This window comes from Lepisosteus oculatus, chromosome 27 (genome assembly GCF_040954835.1).
Source record: "Lepisosteus oculatus isolate fLepOcu1 chromosome 27, fLepOcu1.hap2, whole genome shotgun sequence".
Taxonomy (NCBI): Eukaryota; Metazoa; Chordata; class Actinopteri; order Semionotiformes; family Lepisosteidae; genus Lepisosteus; species Lepisosteus oculatus.
The window spans coordinates 11,966,978-11,981,127 of NC_090722.1; the positions used below are offsets into that span (position 1 = coordinate 11,966,978).

Below are 14,150 nucleotides of genomic sequence, written 5' to 3' on the forward strand. Positions count from 1 at the left end.
TCTCTGATGGTAGAAAACATGATGTGGCTGGAAGGCTTAAATCTATATACAGTGGCCCAGCAATAGGGTTTTAGTGCTATCTGTGCTTTTGTATTTCAATTGTTTAAAATGTTGAAGCTCTAAAACCTTTCCCCTCATGGCGTTCCAGTCAAGGCTGCAGCTGTTAAATAATAAATATGGTTGTTGTTTTTGGTCTTGTACTGCTATGGAACCCAAATTTGGGGGGGGGACTTGAAATGTTCTTTATGTAAAACTGACTGTAAACGTACTGCAGCCTTAGGTGTGTTGACTTTTTTTTTTAAGTGAATGTCCACCACTTTTTGATGGGATATACAACTTTACAAAATTCTAAGGTCAATTCGCTGTACTGTAAACTTGTTACTACTTTATTTGTAGAAGTACTGATAGTTTTTAGGTGTACATTGAGCTTGTATGTACCCTAGGTCCACATGGAATACTGTAAATGGAATTAAGAAACATATTTCCTTGGTTATAGGAATGTGGAGAATGTTAAACTTCTGTAAATTGACCTAAAGATCTGAGTATTTGTGGGGAGGGGGAAGCAAAGTCTTGCCTTAGGAAGCTTCCAAGCTGCTGTCAAGAAGAGAAGCAAGAGCATCTATGTCCTGGGTGAGCAGGGCAAGGACTTGGGTTATTGTTTCTGTTTGGGCCAGTAAGAGGCCAGTGGTTAAGGTTAGGATCAGTGACCAGTCAGGATTGGGGGTGGAGTTGAGTTGAACTGTACGTTTTGAGATGGATGCACTGAATTTGAATCTGAACTTAAATCCTTTTTGTTTTGCACTGCAAGTGAATTCCAGCAAGCTGGTGAAAACTGTCATAATGGAATATTGCAACAGGATCCGGAGGTTCCCTGGAAATCTGCTGTGTCAATGGAACTATAAGGAAGCGGAAGGCTGTGCTTATTTTTCAGCTATTGCCTGAATCACTGACCTTGGCTGCTCTGTGATGGACAGTTTGGAGGAGTGTCTATCCACTTTAGGAGTCCATGATGCCATTCTGCTTGATGGCCCAGCTCTGAGTAAAGGAGGCTAGTTCTGTCCTGAGGCGAAGTGATCCACCTGCTCAAAGTTCTCATCAACCACAACTGTCAAACCTCTGCGTGAGGTGGGAATACTGGTGGTCGGTAATCCAATCATCTCACTGCCTGAAGTTCTTGGACCATAGCCTGCATCTTTAATGCTGATCTGCTTATTGCTCTTAACCCAATCAGTGCAACTTTTTGGCCAAGATAAAGGTGAGTTTGAAGGTAAGTAGAGGGGAGGTACAACTCAAACTCTTTTTATGAGGCTGGTCAGTAGTGGTGTTGATTGTGTTTGTAAATGAGACTAGTGCAATGATCGGTGCTTCCCAGTCCCTGGTCATCTGAAAGCACAGTGTGGAGTGACAGGCGTGGAGAATCCTGTTCAGAGGAAGCTCACTGGCTGGCTAAAAGGACACTAGCTGTGTGACCTGTTGATGTCCATTTGTGAGAATTTAAGTCTTCCACTTTGAAGAGTGGAAAGTGAAGAGATGCTGCAAGCTGTCCTTCTTGAAATTCCTGGATGCCTGTGGATCTTGGAGCAGGTACAAAGGTAGTGTCTTTTGACATGGTCCCTGGACCAGAGGTGGGTTTCACTCTTTTCCCATCATGAAAAGGTGCTTTTGGAGAAGGCTGTGTTAAGCTCTTGGACATCTTCAGATGGATAAGGTCATGCTTTAATGTGCTAAATGTTTTTTTTCTTTTTGGCTATCTTCTGGGTTTTGTTCCCTGCTTGGGTGAAGCACTCCCACACTGACATGCACTTGACTGGCTGTCATTCTGGCTCAAATACTGAATATGTTTTGTATGTGATTTATTTCATGGGTGCACACATGTAAATAAATCACTTTGGATACACTGCAGTACAACAGTGACTTGGCGCACCAGCAGCCTCCTCCACTGCAGACTCCTTGCTGGTTATGTCTTTGAGGAGACAGCATGTCAGCCAGGTTCTCTTGATTGGTGCTGGACAGGAACTGATTTCTTCACAGGGGAGGAACTGCAATGGATCCCACCCCCTGTGGCACGAGCCCTGGACTGGGGGTTTTCTCTTTGCTCTCTGCAGGGTGTTTTACAGTTGGTCTGTGTTGGACAGATGCTGCACTGTGTCCATGTTGGAAGTAGAAATGCTGGCTTGTCTGTTTCTAACAAGTACAGAGGACTTGGTCTAAATTTCTCTCCTTTTCAGGCTCTCTGCTGCCAGAAGGGTTGACCAGGCCTTTGCTCCAGAGGGAGGATCTTTTATCACCAGGAGTGGAGAACAGATGGTGCTGGTCTCCGGGACCTTTCCATGAAGATCTGTTGGAGGAGTGGGGTGCTTGTTTCAAGACAAAGTCAACAGTAACATCAAAGGATCTAGTCAGGTGAGTGGGTCAGGTGAGTCCCTTTCCATCCAGGAAGAGAGATGGGGCATTTTGAGCATAATGAGCACACTGGGTACATGGGGTTTTAATCGGGTACATTTGGGTACTATGGGTATATGTTGGTTTATTTGGGTACATTCAGGTACATTAGTGTAGATTGCATATCACGTTAAATGGGGTACGTTGAGTATATTGGGCTGGCAGCTTTTGGTGTGTGCATGGGAGTTGCAGCATACAGTGCAGTACATCCTAAAAACACCATATATTACTCTTGACTTTTATCATTTTTTACACTTAAAATGGACTTGAAAGACCCTTTTGTCAGAGGAATGTAGGACAATCTGAAAGCCGTGCATTATCTTTAGTTCATTTCACGGAGAATTGAATATTTGAGAATCTTTGATTTTGTCATTTTAACAGTTCTATTTCTTCTCTCAGTGTCCACGCTTTATAAGGCATTGGAAGAGAAGCAAGTGGATCTATGTCCTGGGTAAGCAGGCAAGAACATTCTGGGTTATTTTGTTTGGGTTTGTTGGGGTTGAGGAAAGGGATAAGTTGGTTAGCTGGCTGTTTTGAGAAGGATGAACCTGTAATTTGTAACTTGTGTACTTATGTTTTAAACAAGATAATAGAACTGAAGTTCTCCCCTGTGGTAGGAGCCCTGCACCGTGGGTTTTTGCTTTTGCACTCTTCAGGGTGGTTTTCTGTTGGTTTGTCCTGAAAAGGTGTAGCACTGAACATTATGGCGGTTTAGGTCAAAACTGGTGTTGGGAGTGGGAATGTTGGCTGGACCATTTCTGACTTGTGCAGAGGACTCAGTCCAGTTTCTTATTTTTTCTTGAGGTTCTCTGCTGTCTGGGGGATGACCAGGCCTTTGCTGCCAAGGGAGGACGTTCACCAGGACTGGAGCCCAGATGCAGCAGACTGGGTAGTGGGTTCTGTCTGCCAAGATCTGCTTGGGGAATCATGTGCCTGTTCCAATTCCAGAAGCCAATGGACTCATCAGAGGAGCATCAAAGCTGCTTTAGAAGTTCCTAACAACAAAGGCAGAGAAAGTGAGGGAGGTCTTTGGTGGGTTAATTGTGGGCAGGAAAGAGGTTCAGGTGCTATTCGTTGTACAACAAGAGCTGCATGAAGCTCTAAGTGAATCTCTGCACACCTGCCTTGTAATGGCTGTTAGGACCATGGCTTGTAACTTCAGCACCTGAGCCACCTGGCAGGGAGGAGACAAAGTGACTTCTAGTGCTGGAATGGAGAAAGAGTTGGCAGTTGGTAACTTTGTAGTGTTTTGCACATTCTAAGCCATTTGAAAAGCAGAGTTTGAGAGACTCAAAGGTCATGCAATGATTTATTTGCATGGGTGCACACATGTATATAAATCTTGCATTGGCTGTAGAGTAAAACTGAATTGAGCACGTAAGGTAGAAATGAATAAAAGGAAAACTAATGCCATCCACTCACTTGGAAAAGAGGGATTGGTTTAGCTGAGTGCCGCTCTTCTTTGGTACCTGCACAGAAAGCCCTTTGTCATGGGAGGGGATTTCCTACAGAATGAGGTAGGAGAAAGATGGGGGTTGTTTGTTCTGTTTTGTGAGAAGAGATATGTAGTTATGTGGCTTTGTAAATCCTTTGCCAGAAAATGTCCTCATGTATTGAAAATCTATATTTTTGTTGGTGTGGGATGATTAAAAATGACTAAATGTACTGAGTCGGTTTTCTTTTGTTTCTTGTATGCTGATTGTGGTTGTGGTTGTACAAGGTGCTATATTGAGTATATACTGGCACTGGACCTGCTTTTCCCTACGTTTTATTTAGGTCACAATCTTTGGGTACATTTATTTAACATTTATTTGGGTACTCTTTGGGTACATTCCTCAGCATAGAGGATGTTTATAAGCAGTTTTAATTTTATTTTTAGTGATCTAAGCATTTGTATACATTCCTGTATTATGAAAACCTGTGGTATTTGTGGAGAAAATAGGTGAACTTTAAGGTATATATTTTAGACATTGACGGTGTAAAACACAGAATTGAAATGCAGTTTGTGGTTTTTAAATGTTTTTAAATTGGCCACTGGGTGATTTATGCATAGTGAAATAGTGTAGAAATGAATATGCACATTTATTCCCATTTGTTTATATGCTGGGGTGGCATTATGCAGGGGTGGGCCCAGTGTGGAGGTGGAGCCCTGGTAGAAGGGTAACCCCTTGTCTTTGTAGTACCAGGTGTCCTGGCTTCCAGCTTATGAGTCCCAGCTGGGCAGGTCCTATAAAGGCACACTGGACACCCTCTGAGAGGAGCAGAGCCACCCCTGGATGATGGTGTTTTTGCACCATCAGTCCTGCTGAGCATTGTACCTGTCTTAGGTTTTCATCTTCTGTTTTGCCTGTCCCTTTATGCCCTTTCACAGGGGCAGGCAAACGCATGCACCTTTTTATGCACTAACTTGTTATGCACAGACTGGACCCCACTGAATAGCAAATGTCCAGTCTGGTGACTGCTATGATAGCAGTTTTTTCAACAAGCTGGACCCCATTAGATAGGTTAAGCCCAGCTTGTAGGTAACATGGCAGTCGCTTACTTTATTTTCTCACTTTTTGTATTGTTTTTGATCCCAGCTAACCTCACACTGGTGCTTCTGTCTCCTCAGCTGGGGTGTTGACTTTTTACTGGTGCTGTCCGTGGTGCCTCCCACTATACACTTTCATTTAAGAGTAATTGCTGTATAATTTCAGTTTTCCATTCCATTTCAAGTGAAAATGTCTGAAAAGCAGTTTACTTACGTATGTTGTGTAGTATATCAGGTTTATTGTATTTGCGGTGAATTGGGCTGCTGGCATTACTAAATCTCTTAATGTAACAGTTGATGTCTTTTAAAGGGGTACAAAAGTGTGGGACTGAGATAGTACAAGTACTGCTACAGATCAAGCCATTTCATACTGTATAGATTGAGACTGCATTGCAAAGGAAAGTGCTATTTTTGTAACACCTTGTTTGTGAAATATTTATGTAATTGGTTAGTGTGAAATTGTTATAGCTGCAGCAGTTTAAGATTACAGAGTAGACCAACAGCAGGAATATAATAGTTTATTTATGAAAAAAGGAGTTGTCAGAATTGTATTGAATTGTGTAGAGGTTGCAGTTTGGGGTAGAGACAACTGTTAGCCATGCTGGCAGTACAAAGGGTTAAATTCAAAAGAGGTTAATGGTCTATAAAATGTAAGTGTTATTCAGTTTTAAACTGTAATTAGATTGTTTGGTTAGTGAGGTCTGGTTTAAATGACTGATAACTGCCAACTAGGAGGTATAAATCAATTTTCAATGGTTTACCCATACAGCTCACTGCACTGATGATGGGTGGGATGCCAGTCCATTCCTCAGGTCTCATCATGCCAAAATGCAATTAACCCACCTCCATGCTCCTGGACTGCTTCTGAACTAGTTTTCATAAATAAAATGTAATGTGTAGAAAAATAAACTGGTGACACAAGGACCATGTGTAAGGAGTGTTTATTTTTATGAGCACAGGGTGGACGAGTCATTGACAACCACAATGATGTCCTGGAGAGGCGCAAGAATGTGCACATTGACTTTAGCAATGGTATGTATCATTCATAGGGTAAATAAAAATAGTCGGGTTTAACATGAGTAATTATCATGTCAAACTGTTGGGTTGCTAGTTGATTCACAGCAGCCTTTTATTAGTCATTTTTAAAAGAATCCAGGGTGTTCAGCTCAAGGATTTGCCATGTAGTGTTTTCCAGACCATCAAGGCAGTTGTGACATGTCTCCCATTCTTGCCTCCAAAGTCCTCCAGATTAACAAACAATAGGTACGTGAATCTTATTTTGAAGGGGGTGAGAGGAAATCATATGAAAAGGTCAGATCCAGATCCAGCTTTAAGTTCAACTGCTTTTAGATGTAATTAAATTGAAGGAAACTGTGACATGCTATGTTTTGAAAGATTTTAAATGTCACTCTAGTTGTGCCATACTCATATGAGCCATAGGAGATTAGTAGTTATTGTACTTATCAAGGTTTTGTTGATTTATTACGCTTCTGTTTTTGGTACGGTAGCTAAAGTGCTCAGTTTATTCAAACTATTAGGGCTTAGGGGTCTTTTTCTCCAATCCCAGAGGTTAAAGTGTGTATTGGTTCAGTCCAGCACAGAATTTAAGGACCTTTAAAATTATAATGTAGTCCATTTCATTAGTTAAATTCCAGTTTTTCAAGTATCTTATCTTGTTTTTCTTATAACCTTTTAAAGTTAATTACATTATAATAATTGCTTACACTTATATAGTGATTTTCTGGACACTCCACTCAAAGTGCTTTACAGGCAATGGGGAGTCCCCTCCATCACCACCAATGTGCAGCCTTACCTGCATGATGCAAACGCAGCCATAGTGTGTCAGAACTCTCACCACACACCAGCTCTCACTGTGGAAGAGAACAGAGTGATGAAGCCAGCTCAGAGATGGGGTTATTAGGAGTACATGATCAGTAAGGGCCAATGGGAAAATAGGCCAGGACACCAGGGTAATACCACTACTCTTTTTGAGAAATGCCCTGGGAGTTTTTATGACCACAGGATCTCAGTTTTACTTTTCATCTGAAGGACTGTGCCTTTTTACAGTGTAGTGTCCCCTTCACTATACTGGGGCATTAGGACCCACCTAGACTGAAAGGTGAGTGCCCCCTGCAAGCCCAAATAACAGCTCTCCCAGCAGCAACCTTAGTTTTTCCCAGGAGGTCTCCAATTCAGGTATTGACCAGGCTCACGTCTGCTTAGCTTTAGGGGGCTACCATCTGGGACCTGCAGGGTGATATGGCTGCTGGCAAGATAATGAAATAGGTCCTCTTAATTAATATGGAGCTGTTTGGAAGTTTCCACAAATTATAAAGTCAGTAGAAACTTTAACAAGTATGAGTAGGCTATTACAAAAAAGGTAGTAGATTGGGTTCTTAAATATCAATCTAAAAGTAAAAGTACTTTTCTCAACAAAAGTTTTGTAGGAGCAGCCAAGTGAATTTAATCTAAGAACTCCTTCTCTAAAATAAAATTTGTAAGAAAAAACATGGGACTGACTAGCAAATGAAAGATCTGTCCCAAAACCAGTAAAGAAACAGTACTCACCACTCTCCTCAGCTCCTGGACTCTTGAATGAAAACAGAGGCACAGGGAGTCTGCTCTTTTATCCTCTGAGCTGGGGTGGCTCCTCCCCCTCAGAATATACCAAGTCCAGTGAGGGGTAAAACCTTCATAGCTGACACCTATAGTGAATAGCTGAAAACAAGATTAAATTTGCAAGATTAGAGCCAGCAGCCATATCACCCTGCAACCTGCAACCTGCAACTGGGAACCCACTGAAGCTAAGCAGGTGTGAGCATGGTCAGTACCTGGATGGGAGACCTCCTGGGCAAAACTAAGGTTGCTGCTGAAAGAGGTGTTAGTGGGGCCAGCAGGTGGTGCTCACCCTGTGGTCCATGTGGGTCCTAATGCCCCAGTATAGTGATGGGGACACTATACTGTAAACAGGTGCTGTCCTTCGCATGAGATGTAAAACTGAGGTCCTGACTCTCTGTGGTCATTAAAAATCCCATGGTGTTTCTTGTAAAGAGTAGAGGTGTAACCCCAGTGTCCTAGCCACATTTCCCATTGGTCCTTACCAATCATGGCCTCCTAATAATCCCCATCTATGAATTGGCTTCATCACTCTGCTCTCCTTTCCACTGAGAGCTGGTGTGTGGGGAGCGGACTGGCGCATCATCCAGGTGGGGCTGCACATTGGTGGTGGTGGAGGGGATCCCCATTACCTGTAAAGTGCTTTGAGTGGAGTGTCCAGAAAAGTGCTATATAAGTGTAAGCAATCATTATTATAGATCAAAAGGTATTCAAACTCAATATAATAGGTCTATTCATTTGAAGATGGATTCTAAATTTATCATTTTTTGGGTTAAATAAAGTGCAACTGATTGAATCTTATGAGTGTGATGCTATTCATTGATTCTTCCTGTTTTCACTTTTGAGCTTCTCTGTGTTTGGTGATCAAGAGATTTATACAGAAATAAGCATTCAAAGTGCATGTTTAAATATTAATATGGAATTTTACAGCTAATGGAAATTTTGGTAGCTGAGCATAAAAATAACAGGAGCATAATGTCCTTCAAGATCATATTATCATAAAAGATATTAATATAGGAATATAAACATTATATTTAATGTCCATGGCTGATAGTGGTAGCTTAAATAAACAGTACACAACAATTTTCCACTTTACAAACATTTTATGCATCAGTCTTTAACTATGTCACTTACTGTAGTTATTTTGGAAAAGTTGTGATGTGCTCTTTCTGACTATATTTGTAGTTTAAAATACTATTTTAATATATAATTATATATATTTTCTATGAATCCTTGCTGTTTTTATGCCAGTAAAAAAGTGTACTTTTTAGAATCTGCTTAGTAGGGAATATAATATGGAATCATGTAGTAAAAGAAATTAGTAATGATATTAATAGATCAAAATATGATATATTTATATAACTGATGGTATAACCGCAGTCCACTTTCTTTGTAAATTTTTTATTTTTTCTGACTCGTTCACTCTTGATTCCTTTCGGTACATTTTGACCTGTCTGTTTCAGCAATGGTTGCAAGTGCTCTGTTGGTGTAGTGTGTTTGGGGGGTGGGTTCCTCTCTGGGAGATCTGGGTTCAGTTCCTGCTTAGAGCACATGTTTTCTTTCTAATAAACAGTCTCATTAAAAAGTAAATAGTAGGTACACTATATTTTTATATATGTGCAAAAAAAGACACACCATGTTCAAACCACAAGCATGTTAAAAATAGGTTTGAGAGTAAAAATTCTTAATGTATGAAATAGGGTAGAGCGTGCTACATTACGGTCCATGAGCAGTCTTTTGGGGGCTGGTTAGCTCAATTGGTAAACATGTGGTGCTGATAACACTGAGGTTGTGGGTTCAATCCCCATATGAGCCAGGAAGTCCCCTTTTCCTTGGGGCAGTGTAGTGGCTCTGTGGCTGAGGATCTGTGGCTGGCAGAGGAGTCCTATGCCATTGGGCTCCTGAGTGAACCCCCAACTGCTCTGGGGACACTGTAAAAATGGCTGACCCTGTGCTCTGACCCCCAGCTTCTCTCCCTGTCTGTGTGAATCGTGGAGAGCAAGTTGGGGTCTATGAAAAGACAAATTCCTAATATCAAAAAATCATATATGGCCAGGGCGGTGATTTTATCTATTTTCCATTACCTCAATGGGGACACTAAAAGTTTTAATAATTAAATGTCAAATTGTTTCCAAAACATCACAGTTCCATTTTAAAATTATTATCAAGTGGTATTAATTCAGTACCACTTTTTTTATAATAACAGGAAGTGGTGTTTTTACTATACATTCTTAGAAAAGGATAAAACATTATGACATTTTATGAAGTACAGTATATAAACTTTATAATGGTAGAAGCAACATGTTTAAACTTTTCCATAATCCATTGTAAGTCACCAAGTTTAAGATTTTGATGCATAAAAATATGTATGAAGAAGGTGGAATACTGTTGTGTACATTTTATTATTTAGCTTCCACTACCATCTACTGTGTGTACATTATTTATATATTACATTATGCTTCTGTTTTTAATTTACAGTATATTATTAAACATTTTTATATTTCCAACTGAGAAATCTTGTTTTTATTAAATCTACCTACTTTTTAAGTACTTTAATATTTAACACGCTGTCATACACAGTATACAATTCGATTTCTATTACTGAAAAAAGATTGAACATCCCCTTTGAATGGGATTCAAAATTAGACATTTTCTGGTGACTGTCCAAATGTTCCACAAAGTAGTGTAGTCCCACAACTAAGTATTTGTAAAAAGTTTTGGTACCCAGCAGATCCTGAACCTCTTAAGTACCCTTGCATTGTCACCCATGCATTCTGAATGGCTGTATCTGTAGATGGGCTGGCTAATACTTTGTCATTGGAAACTGGTGTGTCGCATTATAAACAATATGGTATTGCTAATTGACCATTTCGAGGAGATGTTGGGATAGGTTCTTGCTGAATTAGCCACACCTCTGAGTTAATCATGAGGGTTTTAAAGATACAGCATTGGGATCAGTAGTCATTCTGTTTCTGGCTCCTGCAAGGGTAGGAGCTCTTGGCTTGCAGATGTGGTGGCCCGAAGACTGCGGAGAAAGGTGAGTGGTTTTGATGTGTTTGGGTAGTAATTTGAAAACGTTTGAAGGTTGAAGGTGTTTAGAATATTTGTGCACTGTGAGTTTGAGAAGGTTTTTGGTATGTGTCTGGTGGAAAGGTGGCATATTCAGTTGAAACTTAACTGTCTTCTAAAGACTAACCAAATGTTCCACAAAGTAGTGTAGTCCCACAACTGAGTATTTGTAAAAACTTGTGGTACCCAGCAGATCCTGATCCTCTAAGTAACCCCCAGCATTATCACCTGTGCATTCTGAATGGCTGGATCTGTAGATGGGCTGGCTAATACTTGTTTAGTCATTGGAAACAGGTGTGTGTTGCATTATAAATAATAGGGGTTTGCAAATTGACCATTTCAAGGAGATGTTGGGATAGGTTCTTGGTGAATTGGCCACACCTCTGAGTTAATCATGAGGGTTTTAAAGACACAGTCTGGAGGCTGGTAGTCATTCTGTTTCTGGCTCCTGTAAGGGTAGGAGCTCTTGGCTTGCAGGTTTGATGTCCTGAAGGTGGGTGGTTTTGATGTGTTTGTTGGTTTTGGGATGTAATTTGAAAAACAATTTGAAGGTGTTTAGAGTATTTAATGTGAGTTTGGGAAAGTTTTTGGTATGTGTTGGGTGGAAAGGTAGCATATTCAGTTGAAACTAGACTTTCTTTGAAATCTGGATTTTTTTTTCATCTTTTAATTGAAATGTTTTCACCTATGGGTTATCTTCAATAAGATGACCTTTGTAAATGGCTTTCCAAAGGCTGGTAGATGAGGATTTAAACCTCTCGGGACCTGAATGTGTTAATTTTCCTTGCTTTTTGTAAGCATTCAAAGAAATAAGACAATACAATCCTGGATGAGTGCTTTCACAAGGATGGCAGGTAAGAGAATACACATTTTAGGGGTTGACAAGAAGGTAGTATTTTTAGATCAGGGGCAGTGTTCTGGGAAGATTTGAGTTGGAGAAATTGAGATGTATGTTTGGGGTGTGTAACTGATTATTGTTGTATATCTAAAGTAATTTTTGATGGCAAGTTGACATTTGGAATAATTACATGATGGTTTTTCCTTTCAGACGGGAGAAGAATGAGGAATTAAAGGGTTAGGGACTAATTTGGTCAAATGTTTTTAGTTATGTCTGGCATTTAAAGCTTGTTGAATTGTGAATATTGTACTGGAGGTGAAGTATGTTATTGGTGGTATGTTTTCTTTTCATACAATGTAAAACTGAAGTTGGAGCATTTCTTTCTCTTTGATTGTGGAGGTAGTTTAGTTGTTTCTTAATGGGGAAACTGCACAATTACCTTTTTTTTGCAAGGGGTATTCTGTGGGAAGGGAGGTCTTGGTTTTGGGGGAGGTTTTGTTATGAATTGAAGTATTTTATTTTGATGTTTAATATAAATGTAAACTAATCTTTAAGTTGCTTTTTTTTCTACTTTGGTCATTTTGTGGGAGGTGGTGGCCAGATCTTTGTTTCATTGGGTACCTATATGTCTGCATGTGGTGCAGATGTGGGAGACGGTGTCCATCTTCCAAGAGAGGTGTTTGCAGTGTGAGATTTTTATTTCCTGACCAGAATTGGAACAGAAAATGGTGTGCATCTTGAAGAGGCCTCATCAGGAGCAGCTTTTGAGTGGACCTTTTTCCTCTGCCAGTGTTTCAACTTTAGACTTTTTCTACAACCAAATCATGTCTGGATGGAGTTGAGGAGCCTGTCTGAAGTAGTAATGGACTTTTAAAAGAAGTAAATAGTTGTGGTATGTTAAGTAAACTTGTTCTGTGTATTATTTTGAGTAAGTGAATGTGGAATCATTGTAGCCTGTAATGTGGTGTTTTCTTGGATTGTAAAGACCTGATTATGATGGGGAAAAATGGTTTGTAAATTGTTTTGTATTGTTAAGGGCAATGTCCCTAACTGTAAACTTTGTTTTTAATTAATTGTAATGCAATGTCCTTGAAATAGTTTAATGCTCACTGAATGTTATGTTGCCAATTGTCATGATGTAGTATTGTAATTTGAGCACAATAAAGTTTCTGGGAGTGCTCTTTGAGGATTTGTATTGATGACAGGAAAACAATGTGGGTATGTTTGTTATACAATGTTGTTGTTGTTTTAAGCTGTACTGTATTTTTAGAGATTTGAGAAATCATCCTTTGTGTGTTTTTATTTTCAAATGAGCTAGAATGCATGTTCTTTTTTTAAAGAGCAGAGTTTTATTGTTTAGGTTTTGTTGAAAGTATGTAAATTGTAATGTTTAACACCCTTTCATAGCTTGAAGAGGCAGATGGTAAGTACCTTTTTGTGTGTGTGTGGGGGGGGTTAGGGATAGTTTTTAGCTCAGGTTTGGCTTGCTGTTGTAAGCTTGTTATGGGTTAACTTTGCTTCTAACCCTAGAACCATACCACCATGTTCTGTGCATTGTTTTGAGCAAGTGAATGTGGGATCATTGTAGCCTGTAATGTGGTGTTTTCTTGGATTGTAAAGAACCTGATTGTGATGGGGAAAAATGGTTTGTAAATTGTTTTGTATTGTTAAGGGCAATGTCCCTAACTGTAAACTTTGTTTTTAATTAATTGTAATGCAATTTCCTGAAATAGTTTAATGCTCACTGAATGTTATGTTGCCAATTGTCTGATGTAGTATTGTAATTTGAGCACAATAAAGTTTCTGGGAGTGCTCTTTGAGGATTTGTATTGATGACAGAGAAATGTGGGTATGTTTGTTATACAATGTCATTGTTTTAAGCTGTACTGTATTTTTAGTGATTTGAGAAATCATCCTTTGTGTGTTTTTATTTTCAAATGAGCTAGAATGCAAGTTCTTTTTTTAAAGAGCAGTGTTTGTTTAGGTTTTGTTGAAATTATTAATATTTAACACCCTTTCATAGATTGAAGAGGCAGGTGGTAAGTACCTATTTGTGTGTGGGGTTAGGGATAGCTTTCAGCTCGGTAGTTTTAGCTTGCTGTTATTGTTGTCTTGTTTTGGGTTAACTTTGCTTCTAACCCTAGAACCATTCCACCATGTTCTGTGGATTGTTTTGAGCAAGTGGATGTGGGATCATTGTAGCCTGTAATGTGGTGTTTTCTTGGATTGTAAAGAACTTGATTATGTTGGGGAAAAATGGTTTGTAAATTAATTGTTTTCTGTCAAGGACAATGTCCCTAACTGTAAACTGTTTTTAATGTTTGTAATGCAATGTACTTGAAATAGTTAATGCTCACTTAATGTCATATTGCCAATCTTCATGATGTAGTTGAGTATTGTGATGTGAGCACAGTAAAGGTTCTGGGTGTGCTTTATTGAGATTTGTAATGATGGCAAAAGATGTTTGTTATGCAATGTCATTGTTTTAAGTTGTACTGTATTTTAGTGATGTGAGAATTTGTCTTATGTTTTTTTTAAATGAGGTAGTGAAAAATCTGAATTGCAAAGTGTATTGTTTATTTGTAATGCAATGTATTGGAAATGATTTAATTTTCAATGAATGTTATGTCGTAAATATTTGTGTTTAGTATTGTA

At 39.4% G+C, this 14,150-nt stretch overlaps 2 long non-coding RNA genes across 2 annotated transcripts; one reads left to right on the plus strand and one right to left on the minus strand.

Moving 5' to 3' along the window:
* The first annotated feature begins 470 nt into the window (after window positions 1–470).
* LOC138225295 (uncharacterized) lies at window positions 471–4,248 on the plus strand. Its single transcript, XR_011183834.1, has 3 exons — window positions 471–2,403; window positions 2,842–2,893; window positions 3,247–4,248. It is a non-coding gene; the product is annotated as an uncharacterized lncRNA (long non-coding RNA).
* A 1,928-nt stretch (window positions 4,249–6,176) lies between these two features.
* On the minus strand, window positions 6,177–7,574 carry LOC138225324 (uncharacterized). Its single transcript, XR_011183847.1, has 3 exons — window positions 7,541–7,574; window positions 6,786–6,843; window positions 6,177–6,245 (listed from the first exon to the last, which is right to left on the minus strand). It is a non-coding gene; the product is annotated as an uncharacterized lncRNA (long non-coding RNA).
* Between the last annotated feature and the right edge of the window lie 6,576 nt (window positions 7,575–14,150).